This window comes from Taudactylus pleione, unplaced genomic scaffold, assembly GCF_031769625.1.
Source record: "Taudactylus pleione unplaced genomic scaffold, aTauple2 ptg000162l, whole genome shotgun sequence".
Classification (NCBI taxonomy): Eukaryota; Metazoa; Chordata; class Amphibia; order Anura; family Myobatrachidae; genus Taudactylus; species Taudactylus pleione.
The window spans coordinates 2,836,622-2,856,858 of NW_028284564.1; positions in this window are offsets into that span (position 1 = coordinate 2,836,622).

Consider the following 20,237-nt stretch of genomic DNA (forward strand, 5'->3'; position numbering starts at 1 on the left):
TGCATAAACTCGCCATTTGTGTCCATGCACAGAGATTTGTAGAACTCAGAATCAGTCTGTATAACTGAACCAGGGCTCCAATATTTGTTGTCATTTTTTCACTGTAGCTGACTGAATTTGAATATACCAAGCATTTTACATTGTAATCACATAGGTATAGCATGGAACAAACCCACATGTCTGTCCAGTTTGTGAAGCTTCAGTGTTTCCTCATGTGGAGGTAGAATTGGTAAGTCAATCTATGGATTCTCTTGTTTATGGAAGGTTTCTGGTCTACAATCAGGTAGCAACCCAGTCTGGACTTATAAAAGACTCTTTGGCCCTCATTCAGACCCACTCGCAAGCGGGCGCACGTACGTTAGGCGTACGTACAAAATAAATTCAATGGCTCGCTCGTATTTTCGTTCGCATCTAAAATTCCTCCCAAAACTCTGACGACCCCTCCTCTAACTAACGAGCGTACGAAATAGCGAGCGTACATCCCCGAAATGGCTTGAAAGGAACGCACGCACAAGTATAAACAGGAAGTGGCCTTGTCAGATGTCGATTACCTGCTCCTTTATTCTGCCTACCTCCATCAATCGTATCATGCCAATCAATGTATCAATTAGCTTAATTGTTTGTTTTTTTCAACACAATGCAAGAAACTTTACTCTTGTCCATGTTTGTGTTTACCCGCAGAATACGTACGGATGAAACATTCGCTTTTATTGTTCAAAAAACATGTGAACCACAATTAAACAATTGTACTATTGCTGTGGATCCCCGCATATTTCCATGGGTTCATTTCTTTATTTCAATTTGCTTACGCATGTCACTGCATCAAGCCTATCATAACTCTCCAGAGATTTCTGGCCCTGTCGAACACATGACTCATACACTAACCAATAAAATTGCTCCTGTTAATTTCCAAAATACATTAGCCAATCAGAAAATTTTTACACACTTTATCAAAAATGATTTTTAAGAAAAACACCATTGCCATCATGAGAGCCTCCGCATTCACCAGGCGCGAGCTGCTGGTGCTTACGGAGGTCATGGATCGCCGGATCACCAGCCAACCTCAACCCATGACCAACCGGCAGAAGCGCTCCGCGTATGCGGAGTCACGGTCCCGTCTGCGGTCCTTCGGCTCACGCCGCAACATCGGGCAGCTGGAGCGCAGGTGGTCTGACCTGCAACGGCGAACGCCCCGCTTGCTGGCATGCTTTCGCATGCAGATCCTGGCAAGTAAGTGTTATGTATTGTGGTTTTAATGTTTGTGTTTGTGGGGCAAACTGCGTGTGCATGTTTTCCTGTCTGTTCTATTTATTATTTGTACTCATATCTGCGTGTGCATGTTTTCCTGTCTGTTCTATTTATTATTTGTACTCATATCTGCGTGTGCATGTTTTCCTGTCTGTCCTATTTATTATTTGTACTCATATCTGCGTGTGCATGTTTCCCCTCTATTTCTGATTTATTCATTCTACTGCTATTTGGCTTATTTGTTTTTTTTTTTTTTTTTTTTAGTTTTGTTGCCCGGATTTGTCCATAAACTAACCGCAATTTCTTTGTCATATTTTAGGGGGACAGCCAAGACTCCGCCGTCACCGTCCGTCCAGACGGCGTTCCCGGCCACTATCCCCAACCCCCAGCCAACACTCCACCCCAAATCTTTCCCCTATTCCCCACTCCTCCCCATCCTTCCCAGACCCTCTCCCGGAAATGTCGGGCCTCCTTCCCCTCCGTCCCACTTCCCCCTCTCCTCCACCCACCCCTCTTCCAATTACCCCCTCCCCGGAGTCCATCATAACTCCTCCCCATTCTTTGGGGAATGACGGATCCTCCGAGGAGGATCATGGAGGCATTTCCGGAGCTCCCGTTTTGGCTCCCGGTATGTATTTTTTTTTTTTTTTTTAAAGCACAAACTGTTTGTATGTAATCATGTGTCGTGCCTTTCTTCGTGTTTTTGTGGCTTGACTTTTGGTGATTTTGAAGGTTTGCCTTTACCTCTTCCTGGTGATTTCAACATACACATATCATACCTGTGGGAATTTGTACCTAGGCCTTGTATTTTTGCCAGCCCCCCCTTTTTTTTTTTGGTTTGGGTTTAGGAGTGATTTGGTTGTGTTTTTTTTTTTTAATGTGGATTCCCTATTGTTGTATTAACCCACACACTTTTCTCACCCACAGAGGAACAGAGGCGTCGGCAAGAGGTGGCGGATTGTGTGGGGCAGATGCGCCAACATGTCATCGGCATTCTGGTGGCCCTCGACCGGCTGTCTGGCCTCCTTCGGCAGTAGTTTTTTTATTTTTGTTATATTTTCAAAATAAATTTATTAAGACAAATATACGTTGTGGCTCATTTTTAAAAACCCAAACCAAGATAGTTTAGCATGACATAAGTAGACTGTTCCTGCAAGGATTTCCCTTTTTTAAAAGTTAGATTGTGTTTTGTCTTTGTATGTCAAACAGACACAAGAAACACATAACAGTAACAATGTCATTTCCCTTTTTGGGTGTAGTGTCAATTACATATTTCTACATTTTCCAGGTTCCTAGTTGGTGCGCAAGCTGCTTAGGCCAATCTTACAAATCCCAAGGTTGGGCCAGGCTTCCTTTTGGTGTGGATTGGGAAGCTGAAAACATATTTCAGTTTAGCTCAACTGGCGTCAGTACTGGTTTACCCCTTAGTCAAATGTAACTTGTGTTAACCTGGTTACACTTGCTGTTAACGTCCCAAAAAAGGAAGACCATTTCACTCTCCAAACATTTATTCACAACATAACTGAGAAAACAAAGTGGTCACTCCCAAAAAAAGAACACAGTGATAAATTCAAATACAACACATACCAAGAAATAATTAAATAAAAACAAAAAATCAAGAACTGGTTGACGAAGGACCATGCCAACATGATTCCACAAACATGGCGTTGCGATATGGGTTCCAGAATATATGCCCAAAAGGACCAGATCCAGGTTTGGTAAGGGTAGCAGGAAGTAGTGAGCGTTGGAGTGCCAAAGATTATGTGAACAAACAGAAGATGGTGAGAAAAAAATAAATAAATTAGATGTTCGCAAACAAACACAAACACATTAGGTATAAACACTGGAGTTTTGTTCAAACTTACCTAAAAAATCTGGCCACCACATCATCGCGTATGGCCCCCCCACATACTGACCTTCGACCAACCTCGGGGGGGCCATCCTCAGGTAAGGCATCCTCTGGCTGCATTGGGACACCACTCCTTATGGCAATGTTGTGAAATATCCCACACAGGACCACAATTTTAGACACCATATCTGGCACATACATGAGCTCGCCACCAGAGCGGTGGAGGCATCTGAATCGGCCTTTTAAAAGGCCGATACAGCGCTCCACCACTTGCCTGGTGGCTGTAAGTGCGGAATTATACGCACTTTGTGGCCCTGGTGTGGGAGCCAAATAAGGAGTGAGCAGCCAGGACATGCAAGGGTATCCACTGTCTCCTGTGAACAAAAATAGACCACATCAGGAACACTGTGTATCAAGCTTAACATTGTTATGTACTAAAGGTCTCCACTTACCCAGAAGCCACGCATCACCAGCTTGTAGGTTGGTTAATTTCTGCCATATCCCTGATTGCCGGATGACGAAGGAGTCATGAGCACTTCCGGGTAATTTAGCATTCAGGGACAGGATCTGGAGGGAGGCATCACATACCACCATTACATTCAGGGAGTGATAGTGTTTACGGTTTCTAAATATTGCCTCCAGCCGTGCTGGAGGCTGAAGTGGTATGTGAGTACCATCCACAACCCCTATGATGTGTGGGAAGCCAGCTATTTGGTAAAAATTGGCCTTGGCCACACTATGGGCACCCATATCCAAAGGCATTTTAATAAAATGATGGAGGTGCTTGAAAAGTGCCTCCATCACTGCCCTCAGGATCCGGGAAAAGGAGGATTGGGAGATGCCCGCCACTATTCCCACCGTTGTTTGAAACGATCCTGAGGCACAGAAATGTAACACCGCCATAAATTGCGTCAGTGGTGGTATTGCTGTTGGACTGTCAATTTGCCGCTCAAGATCACTTTCTATTAATGAGAGAGTGTCTATGATGATTTTGGGAGGTAGACGGTAGCGTCTTAAAACCTCATCATCGGGCATTCCAAAAAGGGTGACACGTGTTCGAAATATCTGGGGCCTTGCATGCCTACGATGCCTACGCCTGGGACGAGTTTGAGGTTGGTCGTCTTCCGGGAGCAGGGCCAGAACAATTCGCCCCAGATCTACCTGAAAATCAAAGTTTACAATGTAAGGCTTTTGAGCCACCCCAAAAGTAACAAAAAACAACTTTGCTTTCTGATACCATCCATAGCTGCTTACATGCCGGGGTATTGTAATGATACGTATAAACTGTAAAAAAGGCAAAAATGAGACATCAAAAATTTAGAGGGTGAATTTTTGATTTTCAAATTGTTGCAAGCCAACACATAAAATAGGCGAAACACACATTTGGCCATCGATGAAAACGACATTGCACACCGTACGTCAAATAGGGTTCAAATGGACCCCAAAAATGGAAAAGGGAAAAGCAAAACTGGTTTACATGATGAATAAGCCGCCAAAAATGCGTTAATTAGTTCGCAAATGCAAGTCACTACACCAACAGTCAAAAATGCGTTAATTAGTTCGCAAATGCAAGTCACTACACCAACAGTCAAAAATGCGGTAATTAATTCGCAAATGCAAGTCACTACACCAACAGTCAAAAATGCGGTAATTAATTCGCAAATGCAAGTCACTACACCAACAGTCAAAAATGCGTTAATTAGTTCGCAAATGCAAGTCACTACACCAACAGTCAAAAATGCGTTAATTAGTTCGCAAATGCAAGTCACTACACCAACAGTCAAAAATGCGGTAATTAATTCGCAAATGCAAGTCACTACACCAACAGTCAAAAATGCGGTAATTAATTCGCAAATGCAAGTCACTACACCAACAGTCAAAAATGCGTTAATTAGTTCGCAAATGCCAGAAAAAAAATGGACTTACCCAACTCGAATATATAAGATTTCCAAAAAAAGGTCTTTGGGTCCGAAAGCCAAAACAAACTAAAAAAGATGAAATTAGTGTTAAAAAAAAATAGCTAACCAAAAAACAGAAGTAGACACCAATTGGCCACAAATTAGACTGCACAAAACTTACCAAATCAGGAAAGGATGGGGAAAAAAGCAAAAAAATGCGAACGGAAAACCAAAACAACTGTAGCAAAACCAAACAAAAAACCAACTCTGCCAAATCCTCCAACCGCAAACAACCAAATCCAAACAACTTAACCGCCAACAATCCAACAACCCAACCTCGACTCCACACACACCAAGCCATAAATAGTGTTTATTTTCCCGCACAAATTAAGGATGAATCATAGGGACGCACAATCAATGATGCGGCCGCAAACAAAGGACGCATGTATAAATACGTCACGAAATCACATTGAATTTCTGGTTGATTTCATTCTGGAAGCAGAGACATGGCTTCAGACCAGGGAAACAATGGCCACAAATCCGGCGGTAAGGCCTTCATGCATTTTGTCTCAATGATTATTTTAAAACAAATATATTGGTCAAGTTGTGAAGTGGCTAAATCTGCATATTTACCCAAATAGGTGAGGAGAATGACATGGAAGAGACTGCTGGCCCCAGTCAACCCGCCAAAGCTGCCAAAAAAAAAAGGCAGCCACATTTCACAAGCAAGGAGATGGAGGTTTTGATCCAGAAGTGCGTTGACATCCTGCCCCAGGCAGCCAGGAATATGAGCCAAAGCCAGAAGTGGAGAATGTGGGAGGAGGTCGCCGTTGCTGTCAATAGGGTGGGTGATTATGTCCGTCTAGCCCGGGATGTCAAACGGCGGTAAGTAAACACTTTCCCATCCTATAAACAAACCCCATTGTAAAAAAAAAGGATAATGGGTCCAATTTCATTCCACAGATGGGCAGACTTCAAATATCGTCTCAAGCAAAAACTTGCCGACAGGGCTAGGCATGCAAGGGGGACAGGTGGGGGTCCCACCCCTGTGTCATTGGAGTTGACAGACTTAGAAGAGCTGGCACAGGGGTGTGTGCAGGCTGTGGAGGTGTTTGGCGTGTCCAACATGGATACGGACATGCCAGACTTTGCGGCTCCTCATGTTGGCCAAGGTAAGTCTTGTGATGTCACCAACTCTGAAATGCTATTGTGCCAATATGTAGATTCTAATGTGAGTCTTTTCGCAATTTTCCTAACAGAGACAGAGGCAGATGAGTCTGCTCCAGAGGGGAGCCTTGGCCGCAGAATTTCTGCTGGCTCTGCAGGGGAGGAACCAGTACATCCGGCTGAGGACCCTGCAGAAGCCAGTCCAGGGCGTGCCCCCTCGCAGGCAGTGGGCCTCCTCACAGAACTCAATTTTAAATCGGATTGCCATACGGAGATTCTGCAGAGGATGGACGCCAGTCTGATACGGGTGGCTGAGGCCCTGGAGCAAAATGCTGCGGCCAACGTGACCATTGGTCAGGCCCTGGTGGAAAATACCAGGGCCAACATCCGCATCGCCGATGCCCTGGAGCAGCTCGTTCGCCAGCACATGGTGGAGCCGACCTCCCTTCCTGCCGGAACATCCGGATCCTACACCTCTGGCACAACATCAGCCAATCCTCCAAATGTGCCTAACCCTGTGCCTAGTCCAGAGGCCACAACATCTGCCTCTGGACAGGCCAGCCCGATGGCATCCCGGACCCGGTCTGGCGCCCACCCTCACCCCGCCAAACGGGCGAGAAAACGGTGACAGCAATGGCGACTTTTCCCACACTCCTTCTGTGCTTGGCTCATATTCCTTTCTGGTCAAAACTTCCCTCTCCTTTCTTGTGAAATGTTTTTAAATTTTGGATTTACGTTTATGTTAGCAGTTATGGTTTTTTTTTTTTTTTTAACAAATATCTTTGCCACAAAAAAAGGCAACAAAATATTAGCCCAATTTGTTTGTGTTTAAACAATAAATTTAAAACAAAAAACTGAGATTGTATTGTGACATTATTGTACAAATGGGTTACATTTAATCCTGGCCCTAAAGGCAAAAACTGACCCTCTTACAAAAATAAAAAGGCCTCTTTAAGGAACGTTTAAAAAATCACATAGCGATGCAAATTCCACAGTAAACCAAAAAAAAGGGGAGCTAATTAAAACATGATGACATTATTGTTACAATAGGCCATAACCAACAAATTGTGGCCAAAATAAAACACCAAAAATGTACGCTAATTGATTGTGTAATCATGACATTAGCAGCTCTGATTTCCACCTGCGTACGCTTTTGTGCTATCCCAATAAACTGCTTTCCAAACACATACCAAGCCGGTTTTCAATCCAACACTAATTACTTTACTGACCAGCCGCGATTAATCGCAGCACCATCGTTGAGTCCCGGGACGGAGGAGAAGGCCATCGCCAATGTGGTCGAGTAATCCTGACCCTAAGCTGTGCGAGCATTTTGAAGGGAAAGCGGATGTTCCAGTGACGTATGAGACGGTCCGAACACATTTGACGTTCGCATCTGCTAATGTATGTACGCCCCAAAAACGCCTCGCCACGCCTGCGTTTTTTCATCTCCACCCCCGTCAACACCCAAAAACGCCCTGTTCTGTCAATCACATTTGACATGTCACTTCCTGTACGCTATTTTAGGAACGAGAGAAAAAAAACTCGCAATCTGCCGTACGCACATGCGCAGTGTAACACCGACGCATGCGCGGTTAGTCAACATCGGAACGCAACGAGCGTACTGTTGTTAACGTGCGGCTCTGAATGAGGGCCTTTATCTTCTCACATTCCTGCTGGTTGTCGTAAAGTCCTTAGTGGTAGCGAAAAAAAAATCTGAAGCTTTTGATCAAAATTTCCTTAATAACTATAGCTGCATCTTCTACCAATGTGACATTGAACTTAGAGTATGTTTGTTCCTTCATCAGAAAACTCTAATGTATCGCACTCATTGGTTTGTAGATGTTCCCAGGGGAAGGGAAGTCTTATAAAGCTGATAAATGACATTTCTCTTTGGTAAGCTATTGCCCAGACTGATCAGCTATATAGACACTATGAAAATCTTAAGAAGAAGTTGGTGAGCGAGTCTCGGTCTCAATATAGCAAAGAACCAAATGTATCCTTTCACACAGCTATTACTCCATGTAATCAGCTCACTGTTAATAGTTTATTTTTTGCAGTGGCTTAGATATAATAAGTGCTGAAATTGTTTCCGTTTAATATACTGTATAGTGTTAGCTTGTTTAAGTAAAGGCAATAACATACTTGTTTGGACTTGATCCCAGGTCATATGCAGAGAAGATTAGTGGCATTACCGAATGAGCCACTGAAGATTCTGACCTGTGCTCTGCTTTTTATTTTTTTATTTTATACCATGTTAACATAACACTAACAGACAAAAAAGCACAGACCTGGTATAACAAGTAACTTAGTAATATACACAACATATCCTTTATTGAACAGGAAATAAAAAATGAATGAATAAATTAATAATTATAACATGACAATTACACTGAACACGCTGTAGGCATAAACTCGCAATTTGTGTCCATGCACAGAGACACGTGTAACTCAGAATTAGCCTATATACTTGAACCAGGGCTCCCATGTTTGTTTCAACTTTTTCCCTGTAGTTTACTAAATTTGAATACACCAAGCTTTTTGTATTTTAAATACATCGGTATAACATAAAGGAAATCTCCATATCTGTTCAGTGTCACAATAGTGGGATTTAGAAGCTGTGTTCCCGGACTGGGCCTTGGACCTGTATTACTTGGTGCAGACACTCGCTGGAGGAGACTTGCTTGATAAAGTTTCTCCGCATGAGAGGGTGCAGCGAACTGATAGGAGTTTGAGTAATGCAGAAGTAGCGTGGTAGCTTGGAAGCCACTTGGAATGGCTGGATAGCCCTGAGATGACGTTGGTAGCTGGGAAGCTACGTGGAGCGGCTGGATAGCCATGGGTAGAAGTTGGTAGCTGGGTGGCTACGTGGAGTGGCTGGATAGCCATGGCTAGACGTTGGTAGCTGAGTGGCTACGCGGAGTGGCTGTATAGCCGTGGGTAGATGTTGGTGGCTGGGTGGCTACGTGGAGCATCTGGATAACCGTGGGTAGATGTTGGTAGCTGGGTGGCTATGTGGAGCAGCTGGATAGCCGTGGGTAGACGTTGGTAGCTGGGTGGCTACATGGAGCGGCTGGATAGCCATGGGTAGATGTTGGTAGCTGGGTGGCTACGTGGAGCGCAGTGGGAAGGCTTACTTAGTTAGTCTAAGAAACTAGTTGCACTTGCAACTTGTGTCAGCATTGGGGATCCTTTTATAGTGGATGCTGGAAGCTGACAGGCTGAGAGAGAAGGAGAAGACTCCTCATTGGTGGTAGTGGAGTCACATAGGGAATCCAAGATGGCCGCGCCCATGGACTGGAGGACAGCAATTCAGCGTGGACCAGCGATCAGCAGGAGCCGGTGTCGGAGCAGCACAGCAGTGGGACCCTCCAGAGGACAACAGCGGAGACCGCCCAGAGAGAGGAGGAAGCAGTGTACAGCGCGGAAGCCGGAAGACAGCGCGGGTCAGCGCCCGCAAAGGTAAGCGACGGGGTCTGATTCTGGCGTCTCCAGAGCGGCATGTAACATCCAGCTTGTGATGCTTCAGTGCTTCCTCTTGCGGAGGTAAAATTGATAAGTAAATATTTGGATTTTCTTGATTGTAGTGGTAACAATACCCCAGGTGCAGTCTGTAGATTTCTTCTTTTCCAAAAATTTGGGGAATTTGGAGAAGTAATCTTCTATCTCCTTCCTATAAAGACATTTATTGAAGTTTTCAGGTGTACAATCAGGTAGCAGCCCAGTCTGGCCTTGTAAAAGGCTCTTTATCTTCTCACATTCTTGCTGGTTGTAGTAAAGTTTTTGATGGTTGCAGCAAAAAAATCTGAAGCTTTGGATCATAACTTCCTCAATTACAACAGCTGCATCTTCTACCTGTATGACACTGAAAAAGGAACTTATGTGGGTTCCGTCATCAAAAAACTCAGAGGAATCACACACAATGGTTTGTAGACGTTCCCAGTCAGAGCTCATTTTCAGGAAAGTCATATAGAGCTGATTCATGACATTTCTCTTTGGTAGGCTGCTGCCATTGGTCAAACCCAGACTGACCAGCAATACAGACACTATGGAAATCTTAAGAATCATTATTAATAAGTGGTTGAGCGAGTCTCAATATAGCAAAGAACCAATTATTTCCTTTCACACTTCTATACTCCATGCTCTTTAATAGTGTATATTTTTTATAGTGTCTTAGATACAATAAATGTTGAAGTTGTTTATGTTCAGTTTACTGTGCAAGTGTGTATAAATAAATCAACTAATACACTCGGTGGGACTCGAACCCAGGTTGTCGAGAGATATGATAAGTGATGCTACCTGTTGAACCACAGGAAACGCCAGCTTTTTGCCTTTTTTTTAAACTATGGTATTTCAACACTAACTAACAAAAGCACAGACCTGGTATGACAAGGAAAATAGTAATATAAACAACATATACTTTATTGAAAATAAATAAATTATATTTTTAACATGACAATTATTTTGAACACACTAATTGCATAAACTCGCCATTTGTGTCCATGCACAGAGATTTGTAGAACTCAGTATCAGTCTGTATAACTGAACCAGGGCTCCAATATTTGTTGTCATTTTTTCACTGTAGTTGACTGAATTTGAATATACCAAGCATTTTACATTGTAATCACATAGGTATAACATGGAACAAACCCACATGTCTGTCCAGTTTGTGAAGCTTCAGCGTTTCCTCATGTGGAGGTAGAATTGGTAAGTCAATCTATGGATTCTCTTGTTTATGGAAGGTTTCTGGTCTACAATCAGGTAGCAACCCAGTCTGGACTTATAAAAGACTCTTTATCTTCTCACATTCCTGCTGGTTGTCGTAAAGTCCTTAGTGGTAGCGAAAAAAAATCTGAAGCTTTTGATCAAAATTTCCTTAATAACTATAGCTGCATCTTCTACCAATGTGACATTGAACTTAGAGTATGTTTGTTCCTTCATCAGAAAACTCTGATGTATCGCACTTATTGGTTTGTAGATGTTCCCAGGGGAAGGGAAGTCTTATAAAGCTGATAAATGACATTTCTCTTTGGTAAGCTATTGCCCAGACTGATCAGCTATATAGACACTATGAAAATCTTAAGAAGAAGTTGGTGAGCGAGTCTCTGTCTCAATATAGCAAAGAACCAAATGTATCCTTTCACACAGCTATTACTCCATGTAATCAGCTCACTGTTTATTTTTTGCAGTGGCTTAGATATAATTAGGGGTGTGCACCGGCCACTTTTCGTGTTTTGTGTTTTGGTTTTGGATCTGGATCTTTCTTCGTGTTTTGGATCTGGATTGGTTTTGCCAAAACCACCCTTCCGTGTTTTGGGTTCTGGGTTTTGTGTTTTGGATCTGTATTTTTTTGAAAAAAAGCATAAAAACAGCTAAAATCACAGAATTTGTAGGTTTTTCTGCTCCTATGCTATTATTAACCTCAATAACCTTAATTTCCACTCATTTCCAGTCTAATCTGAACACCTCACACCTCACAATAGTGTTTTTATGTCCAAAAGGTTACACCGAGGTAGCTGGATGACTATGCTAAGCAACAGGAGTGGGCGGCACAAACACGTGACCCATCTAGGCGTGAAACTGCAGTGGCAGACAGGAAGGCAGTTTGAAAAACTAGGCCCCAAACTGTACATAATGCAAAGAAAAAAAAGTGGTGCAAGATGGAATTGTCCTTGGGCCCTTCCACCCACCCTTATGTTGTATAAACAGGACATGCACACTTTAACAAACCAATCTTTTCAGCGCCAGGGTCTGCCACACAACTGTGGCTGAAATGATTGGTTCGTTTGGGCCCCCACAAAACAAGCTGGCAATTAATCTGTCCCTGCACAAACTGGCTCTACGGAGGCAAGATGTCTTCCTCATCCTCCTCATCCACCGATTCCTCACCCTCTTCAGTGTGTACATCCTCATCCTCACAGAGTATTAATTCGTCCCCGCTGGAACCACAGGTCCCTCTGTACGTTCTGGAGGCTGGTCTCCCTGGAAGAGTTGATAATTCATTTTATGAACATCATCTTCTCCACATTTTGTGGAAGCAACCTCCTACGCCTTTCGCTGACAAGGTTCCCGGCTGCACTAAACACTCTATCGGAGTACACACTGGAGGGGGGGCAACTCAGGTAAAATAGAGCCAGTTTGTACAGGGACCTCCAAATTGCTTCTTTTTCCTGCCAGTACAGGTACGGACTGTCTGACATGCCTACTTGGATGCTGTCACTGATGTAATCCTTTAACAGACAGACGCACGCTTGTCGCTGCTGCTTTGAGGATGCAAGTGCGGCTATAGCCCACACAATTCACAAAGACAGAAAAAAAAAGAAGAATATTTTTATAGTTTGTGGAGCGCACTTTGAGGGTTACACCACCCTGTAACAGACAGACGCACGCTTGTCGCTGCTGCTTTGAGGATGCAAGTGCGGCTACAGCCCACACAATTCACAAAGACAGAAAAAAGAAGAAGAATATTTTTATTGTTTGTGGAGCACACTTTGAGGGTGTCACCACCCTTTAACAGACAGATGCACGCTTGTCGCTGCTGCTTTAAGGATGCAAGTGCGGCTACAGCCCACACATTTCACAAAGACCAAAAAAAAAAGAACAATATTTTTATAGTTTGTGTAGCACGCTTTGAGGGTGTCACCACCCTTTAACAGACAGACGCACGCTTGTCGCTGCTGCTTTAAGGATGCAGGTGCGGCTACAGCCCACACAATTCACAAAGACAGAAAAAAGAAGAATATTTTTATTGTTTGTGTAGCACACTTTGAGGGTGTCACCACCCTTTAACAGACAGACGCACGCTTGTCACTGCTGCTTTGAGGATGCAAGTGCGGCTACATCGCACACAAGTCACAAACACATTAAAAAAATAGTTTTTTATTTTTTGGAGCACTTTGAAAGTTACACCACCCATTAACAGACAGACGCACGCTTGTCGCTGCTGCTTTGAGGATGCAAGTGCGGCTACAGCCCACACAATTCACAAAGACAGAAAAAAGAAGAAGAATATTTTTATTGTTTGTGGAGCACACTTTGAGGGTGTCACCACCCTTTAACAGACAGATGCACGCTTGTCGCTGCTGCTTTAAGGATGCAGGTGCGGCTACAGCCCACACATTTCACAAAGACCGAAAAAAAAGAACAATATTTTTATTGTTTGTGTAGCACACTTTGAGGGTGTCACCACCCTTTAACAGACAGACGCATGCTTGTCGCTGCTGGTTTAAGGATGCAGGTGCGGCTACATCCCACACATTTCACAAAGACCGGAAAAAAAAGAACAATATTTTTATTGTTTGTGTAGCACACTTTGAGGCTGTCACCACCCTTTAACAGACAGACGCATGCTTGTCGCTGCTGCTTTGAGGATGCAGGTGGAATCTAGACGGGATTTGGAACCGTGGACACACTACCTCCATGAATTGTCTAAATCCCACTGCACTAATGGCGGATACCGGATGCACGTCTAACACCAACATAGCAGTCAATGCCTCAGTTATACGTTTTGCTTCAGGATGACTGCTGTCGTACTTCATCCTCATCGCTAGGGACTGTTGGAGGGTCAATTGTTTAGTAAAAGTAGTGATGTTGCTACTTCCTCTCTGGGATGATGAACAACTCCCAGCAGCAGCAATAGCACTAGGAGGAAGTGGTTCTTGATCTTTCCCTATTTTATTTTTATCGGAGAAAGTTTGGTCCTCCATTTATGTTATATTGATATATACGTGCGGCTAAAGCGCACACAAACACAGAAAATATTTTTTTATTTTTGCTGGAGAGTAGTGCACTTTGTGGGTTACACCACCCTTTAAGAAATGAGCCAGCCAGCTCTTTACTTATGGGACACAGGCGCAAGCTTGGCGCTGCTCCTTTGTTGATGCACGTGCAGCCACAGTGCACACAAGTCACAAACACAGAAAATATATATTTTTTTGGTTTGGAGTGTACTTTGGGGGTTACAGCACCCTTTAACGGTCAAGCCAGCCAGCCCTTTACTTATGACACAGGCGCACGCTTGGCACTAGTTTGTTGATGCACGTGCGGCTACTGCGCACACAATTCACAAACACAGAAAATATTTTTTTTTTTGGTTTGGACTGGAGTGTACTTTGGGGGTTACAGCACCCTTTAACGGTCAAGCCAGCTGGCCCTTTACTTATGACACAGGCGCACGCTTGGCTCTACTTTGTTGATGCACGTGCGGCTACTGCGCACACAATTCACAAACACAGGAAATAATTTTTTTTTTGGTTTGGACTGGAGTGTACTTTCTGGGGTTACAGCACCCTTTAACGGTCAAGCCAGCCGGCCCTTTACTTATGACACAGGCGCACGCTTGGCACTACTTTGTTGATGCACGTGCGGCTACTGCGCACACAATTCACAAACACGGAAAATAATTTTTTTTTGGTTTGGACTGGAGTGTACTTAGGGGGTTACAGCACCCTTTAACGGTCAAGCCAGCCGGCCCTTTACTTATGACACAGGCGCACGCTTGGCACTACTTTGTTGATGTACGTGCGGCTACTGCGCACACAATTCACAAACACAGAAAATATATTATTTTTTTAGCACTTGGGGGGAGCACCCCTGATGGACAGAGCACCCCCTGGACAACACTACAGCACCCCTTTAGGACTGGGACACTGCACAGGACTTTGGAGTGGACACAGCCCCTATGGAGAACTGACTGCACAACACAGTCCAGCCAGCCCCTATGGACTTTGAAGTAGTGGACACAGCCCCTATTAACAACAGCAGCACAGCACAACACAGCCAGCCCCTATGGACTTTGAAGTAGTGGACAACAGCAGCACAGCACAACACTACACTGCACTACACTACACTACACAGCCCAGCCAGCCCTAACTCCCACCCTCCCTCTTCACTGTCCACAGCCGAGTGAGAAAATGGCGCCGACGCAGGTACCTTATATAGGATCCAAAACCCGCGAGACTCAGAAGGCGGGATGATGACGTTTTGCCTTGATTTCAGATCCGAGTCAGGCAGGAAAAGTCGAGCCTGACTCGGATCGGACTCGGATCGGGGGGGTTTGGATTTCAGAAATCCGAACCCGCTCACCCCTAGATATAATAAATGCTGAAATTGTTTCCGTTTAATATACTGTATAGTGTTAGCTTGTTTAAGTAAAGGCAATAACATACTTGTTTGGACTTGATCACAGGTCATATGCAGAGAAGTTTAGTGGTATTACAGAATGAGCCACTGAAGATTCTGACCTCTGCTCTGCTTTTTATTTTTTTATTTTATACCATGTTAACATAACACTAACAGCCAAAAAAGTACAGACCTGGTATAACAAGTAACTTAGTAATATACACAACATATCCTTTAATGAACAGGAAATAAAAAATGAATGAATACATTAATAATTATAACATGACAATTACACTGAACACGCTGTAGGCATAAACTCGCCATTTGTGTCCATGCACAGAGACACGTCTATCTCAGAATTAGCCCATATACTTGAACCAGGGCTCCCATGTTTGTTTCAACTTTTTCCCTGTAGTTTACTAAATTTGATTACACCAAGCTTTTTGTATTTTAAATACATTGGTATAACATGAAGGAAATCTCCATGTCTTTCCAAGTGTCACAATCGTGGGATTTAGAAACTGTGTTCCCGGACTGGGCCTTGGACCTGTATTACTTGGCGCAGATACTCGCTGGAGGAGACTTGGCATGATAAAGTTTCTCCGCATGAGAGGGTGCAGCGAACTGATAGGAGTTTGAGTAATGCAGAAGTAGCGTGGTAGCTTGGAAGCCACTTGGAATGGCTGGATAGCCTTGAGTGGACGTTGGTAGCTGGGAAGCTACGTGAAGCGGCTGGATAGCCGTGGGTAGACATTGGTAGCTGGGTGGCTATGTGGAGTGGCTGGATAGCCATGGGTAGATGTTGGTAGCTGAGTGGCTACGTGGAGCGGCTGGATAGCCGTGGGTAGATGTTGGTTGCGGAGTGGCTACGTGGAGCGTCTGGATAGCCGTGGGTAGATGTTGGTAGCTGGGAGGCTACGTGGAGCAGCTGGTTAGCCGCGGATAAATGTTGGTAGCTGGGTGGCTGCGTGGAGCGGCTGAATAGCCTTGTGTAGATGTTGGTAGCTGGGTGGCTACGAGGAGTGGCTGGATAGCCGTGGGAAGACGTTGGTAGCTGGGTGGCTACATGGAGTGGCTGGATAGCCATGGGTAGACATTGGTAGCTGGATGGCTACGTGGAGCACCTGGATAGCCGTGGGTAGACGATGGTAGCTTGGTGGCTACGTGGAGCGCAGTGGGAAGGCTCACTTAGTTAGACTAAGAAACTGGTTGCACTTGCAATTTGTGTCAGCATTGGGGATCCTTTTATAGTGGATGCTGGAAGCTGACAGGCTGAGAGAGAAGGAGAAGACTCCTCATTGGTGGTAGTGGAGTCACATGGGCAATCCAAGATGGCCACGCCAATGGACCGGTGGACAGCGCTTCAGAGGGGATCAGCGATCAGCAGGAGCCGGCATCGGAGCAGCACAGCAGTGTGACACTCCAGTGGACAACAGCGGAGACCGCCCAGAGAGAGGAGGAAGCAGTGTACAGCGTGGAAGCTGGAAGACAGCGCGGGTCAGCTCCCGCAAAGGTAAGCAACGGGGTCTGATTCTGGGGTCTCCAGAGCGGCATGTAACATCCAGCTTGTGATGCTTCAGTGTTTCCTCTTGCGGACGTAAAATTGATAAGTCAATATTTGGATTTTCTTGATTGTAGTGGTAACAATACCCCAGGTGCAGTCTGTAGAATTCTTCTTTTCCAAAAATATGGGGAATTTGGAGAAGTAATCTTCTATCTCCTTCCTATAAAGACATTTATTGAATTTTTCAGGTGTACAATCAGGTAGCAGCCCAGTCTGGCCTTGTAAAAGGCTCTTTATCTTCTCACATTCTTGCTGGTTGTAGTAAAGTTTTTGATGGTTGCAGCAAAAAAATCTGAAGCTTTGGATCATAACTTCCTCAATTACAACAGCTCCATCTTCTACCTGTATGACACTGAAAAAGGAACTTATGTGGATTCCATCATCAAAAAACTCAGAGGAATCACACACAATGGTTTGTAGACGTTCCCAGTCAGAGCTCATTTTCAGGAAAGTCATATAGAGCTGATTCATGACATTTCTCTTTGGTAGGCTGCTGCCATTGGTCAAACCCAGACTGACCAGCAATACAGACACTATGGAAATCTTAAGAATCATTATTAATAAGTGGTTGAGCGAGTCTCAATATAGCAAAGAACCAATTATTTCCTTTCACACTTCTATACTCCATGCTCTTTAATAGTGTATATTTTTTATAGTGTCTTAGATACAATAAATGTTGAAGTTGTTTATGTTCAGTTTACTGTGCAAGTGTGTATAAATAAATCAACTAATACACTCGGTGGGACTCGAACCCAGGTTGTCGAGAGATATGATAAGTGATGCTACCTGTTGAACCACAGGAAACGCCAGCTTTTTGCCTTTTTTTTAAACTATGGTATTTCAACACTAACTAACAAAAGCACAGACCTGGTATGACAAGGAAAATAGTAATATAAACAACATATACTTTATTGAAAATAAATAAATTATATTTTTAACATGACAATTATTTTGAACACACTAATTGCATAAACTCGCCATTTGTGTCCATGCACAGAGATTTGTAGAACTCAGAATCAGTCTGTATAACTGAACCAGGGCTCCAATATTTGTTGTCATTTTTTCACTGTAGTTGACTGAATTTGAATATACCAAGCATTTTACATTGTAATCACATAGGTATAACATGGAACAAACCCACATGTCTGTCCAGTTTGTGAAGCTTCAGCGTTTCCTCATGTGGAGGTAGAATTGGTAAGTCAATCTATGGATTCTCTTGTTTATGGAAGGTTTCTGGTCTACAATCAGGTAGCAACCCAGTCTGGACTTATAAAAGACTCTTTATCTTCTCACATTCCTGCTGGTTGTCGTAAAGTCCTTAGTGGTAGCGAAAAAAAAATTTGAAGCTTTTGATCAAAATTTCCTTAATAACTATAGCTGCATCTTCTACCAATGTGACATTGAACTTAGAGTATGTTTGTTCCTTCATCAAAAAACTCTGATGTATCGCACTTATTGGTTTGTAGATGTTCCCAGGGGAAGGGAAGTCTTATAAAGCTGATAAATGACATTTCTCTTTGGTAAGCTATTGCCCAGACTGATCAGCTATATAGACACTATGAAAATCTTAAGAAGAAGTTGGTGAGCGAGTCTCGGTCTCAATATAGCAAAGAACCAAATGTATCCTTTCACACAGCTATTACTCCATGTAATCAGCTCACTGTTTATTTTTTGCAGTGGCTTAGATATAATTAGGGGTGTGCACCGGCCACTTTTCGTGTTTTGTGTTTTGGTTTTGGATCTGGATCTTTCTTCGTGTTTTGGATCTGGATTGGTTTTGCCAAAACCACCCTTCCGTGTTTTGGGTTCTGGGTTTTGTGTTTTGGATCTGTATTTTTTTGAAAAAAAGCATAAAAACAGCTAAAATCACAGAATTTGTAGGTTTTTCTGCTCCTATGCTATTATTAACCTCAATAACCTTAATTTCCACTCATTTCCAGTCTATTCTGAACACCTCACACCTCACAATAGTGTTTTTATGTCCAAAAGGTTACACCGAGGTAGCTGGATGACTATGCTAAGCGACAGGAGTGGGCGGCACAAACACGTGACCCATCTAGGCGTGAAACTGCAGTGGCAGACAGGAAGGCAGTTTGAAAAACTAGGCCCCAAACTGTACATAATGCAAAGAAAAAAAAGTGGTGCAAGATGGAATTGTCCTTGGGCCCTTCCACCCACCCTTATGTTGTATAAACAGGACATGCACACTTTAACAAACCAATCTTTTCAGCGCCAGGGTCTGCCACACAACTGTGGCTGAAATGATTGGTTCGTTTGGGCCCCCACAAAACAAGCTGGCAATTAATCTGTCCCTGCACAAACTGGCTCTACGGAGGCAAGATGTCTTCCTCATCCTCCTCATCCACCGATTCCTCACCCTCTTCAGTGTGTACATCCTCATCCTCACAGAGTATTAATTCGTCCCCGCTGGAACCACAGGTCCCTCTGTACGTTCTGGAGGCTGGTCTCCCTGGAAGAGTTGATAATTCATTTTATGAACATCATCTTCTCCACATTTTGTGGAAGCAACCTCCTACGCCTTTCGCTGACAAGGTTCCCGGCTGCACTAAACACTCTATCGGAGTACACACTGGAGGGGGGGCAACTCAGGTAAAATAGAGCCAGTTTGTACAGGGACCTCCAAATTGCTTCTTTTTCCTGCCAGTACAGGTACGGACTGTCTGACATGCCTACTTGGATGCTGTCACTGATGTAATCCTTTAACAGACAGACGCACGCTTGTCGCTGCTGCTTTGAGGATGCAAGTGCGGCTATAGCCCACACAATTCACAAAGACAGAAAAAAAAAGAAGAATATTTTTATAGTTTGTGGAGCGCACTTTGAGGGTTACACCACCCTGTAACAGACAGACGCACGCTTGTCGCTGCTGCTTTGAGGATGCAAGTGCGGCTACAGCCCACACAATTCACAAAGACAGAAAAAAGAAGAAGAATATTTTTATTGTTTGTGGAGCACACTTTGAGGGTGTCACCACCCTTTAACAGACAGATGCACGCTTGTCGCTGCTGCTTTAAGGATGCAAGTGCGGCTACAGCCCACACATTTCACAAAGACCAAAAAAAAAAGAACAATATTTTTATAGTTTGTGTAGCACGCTTTGAGGGTGTCACCACCCTTTAACAGACAGACGCACGCTTGTCGCTGCTGCTTTAAGGATGCAGGTGCGGCTACAGCCCACACAATTCACAAAGACAGAAAAAAGAAGAATATTTTTATTGTTTGTGTAGCACACTTTGAGGGTGTCACCACCCTTTAACAGACAGACGCACGCTTGTCACTGCTGCTTTGAGGATGCAAGTGCGGCTACATCGCACACAAGTCACAAACACATTAAAAAAATAGTTTTTTATTTTTTGGAGCACTTTGAAAGTTA